The sequence below is a fragment of the Crocuta crocuta genome, unplaced genomic scaffold (genome assembly GCF_008692635.1).
Source record: "Crocuta crocuta isolate KB4526 unplaced genomic scaffold, BGI_CrCroc_1.0 scaffold301, whole genome shotgun sequence".
NCBI lineage: Eukaryota > Metazoa > Chordata > Mammalia > Carnivora > Hyaenidae > Crocuta > Crocuta crocuta.
In genome coordinates, this window is record NW_027527544.1 from 607511 (window position 1) to 609856 (window position 2346).

At 38.7% G+C, this 2346-nt stretch overlaps 1 protein-coding gene across 1 annotated transcript in view; it reads left to right on the forward strand.

Annotated features, from left to right (window-relative positions):
• The window catches only part of PRRG1 (proline rich and Gla domain 1), an 87091-nt gene that overhangs the window by 28661 nt on the left and 56084 nt on the right, over window positions 1–2346 (forward strand). The gene's annotated exons all lie outside the window — the stretch shown is intronic.

A 2346-nucleotide genomic window follows, 5' to 3' on the forward strand; every position in this document is an offset into this window, starting at 1 on the left:
GCACTGAACAACACATTTTCATCTTTGAAGTTCATGATTGATTAATTATGGCAGTGAAAAAAATGATTGACTTTTGTGATTTGCTTACTACTCTTAGACTACTTATTAAATAACTGTCTTTTTGTTAACTAAAATTTATCACTCAGAACAGGTTTATTCATACCTATTTACATCATCCCCAAATCGGAAATGTGTTAATTTAGAAGTATGCTTTCAGTAGGATGGGTTGGGGGTGGGTTTTTTGGGTCATTAAAAAAATTTTTTTTTTTTAGTGTTTTATTTATTTCTGAGAGAGAGAGAGAGGGAGAGGCAGTGTGAACAGGGGAGGGTCAGACAGAGAGGGAGACACAGAATCGGAAGTAGACTCCAGGCTCTGAGCTAGCTGTCAGCACAGAGCCCGACGTGGGGCTTGAACCCACAAACTGTGAGATCATGACCTGAGCTAAAGTCGGACGCTTAGCCGACTGAGCCACCTAGGCGCCCCTTACCTGATTTGGAACACAAGTCTAATTATAACGAACAATGGAAGAAAATGTACAACGAACAATGGAAGAAAATGTACTTTGTGGTTCTCATTTTCACCATGTAGAGATTGGGCCAGATGTAACCAGATTTATCTGCTGAGAGTACCTGCTGTATAACATACACAGGACATAAAACAGTGATTAAGCTGACCTTCCATCATCGCATTTGAGATCTGATGGAGACAGCCTGTGTACACACAGAATCTCACATAAGCACTAAAAATTCTGTGCCAAAATCCTCAGCCTTGACCTGGACCTGATTTGGTGTCTCAGCTCTGCCACCTACTGACTGGTATTCTTTGTGCAAACATTCTACCTTTCTAGGCATCAATTTCTGTATCTTTTAAAAAGGAGAAATTATACTTGCAGCATTAGGTTTGAGGCTGTGCACTTAGCTTAGTGCTTGGGACAGAGAATTCTCTCAATAAATTAATTCTATCCTAGTTTTTAGGTGCTCGATTGCAGTCACTTTATTTAGGAATCATTTGATCTCTTCCATTATTTTTTCCTTTCTTTTAGCCCATTAGCATGCTTTGCATGTTAGAATTTAAAATTTTGAACTAACATGAATAAAGTATTAGTAATTCTTTAAAACATCTATTTCAGAACTTTTCTTCACCAGTTATTTCTAATTTATTTGTGTTTGACTTTTCAAAATAGTTGTCCTCAGGNCAGGCATCAAGTTGGCTGCTTTTCAAAACTGCATAGTTCCACCTAGCATCCAGATCTGGGTTTCTAATACTGTACCACCAGTAAAAGAAAAAACCATGACTTTTATGGGGGGAATGGCTGATTCTAGGGCTGGGGCAAGGAGAATTCACAATGAGTTGGAATATAATGTATTATTAGAAACTAAGGAGTGCTTAAAAAAAAAAAAAGAATGGGAGGGTGTCAGAGGGATACAGGAGCCAACTTGAAGGACTCAGTTCTCTCTCAATGGCCAAAGCTAGAACAATTTGAGTAACAAATAATGCAGTATTGGGTTATAAACCAAAGCATATAGTAAATGCATCAGAGTCCCCAGTGGTATAAATGAATGAACAAATAAATAGGTGAGAAAAATATATAGTACACAAGAATTCCAAATTATATATGCAAATACTCCCCTCTCTAGGAGGCAGAGCTTAATTCTCTGCCTTTCTTGTGTGTGGCTTGGATTTAATGATCTGTTCCTAAAAAATAGAGTATGGAAAGTGCTGGGAAATAACTTACAGTGAACAAACCTGGCAGATACTCCCTTGACCAGGTGATCAAGGTTAGCATCATCAGTGATAAGTCATGATATATCATGTGATGAGAAGGGGATTCACTTCTTTGGTAATTTCCCCCCAAACCCATAACCTCAATGGGGTCATGAGAAAATTACCAAAGACATCCAAATTGAGAGACATCTTATAAAATACCTGACTCCTCAAAACTTTCAAGATCATGAAAGAAAAACGAAAAGACTGTCATAGACCAGAGGAGACTAAATAGACATGATGATCAAATGCAGAGTGGATTTGGGGCACCTGGGTGGCTCAGTCAGTTAAGTGTCCGACTTTGCCTCAGGTCATGATCTCAAGTGCTGTATCGGGCTCTGAGCTGACTCAGAGCCTGGAGCCTGCTTCGGATTCTGTGTCTCCCTCTCTCTCTGCCCCTTTCCTACTCATGCTCTCTCCTCCAAAAATACATAAACATTAAACAAAAATTTTAAAAAGTAAACACAGTAGGGCTTGGATTGTGGATCCAAAAAAGTCATTAGTGGGAAAACTGGTGAAATCCAAACCAGTTGTTAATAATAATAATAATGGACCAGATCATTTCCTGAGTGCTCCTAGTT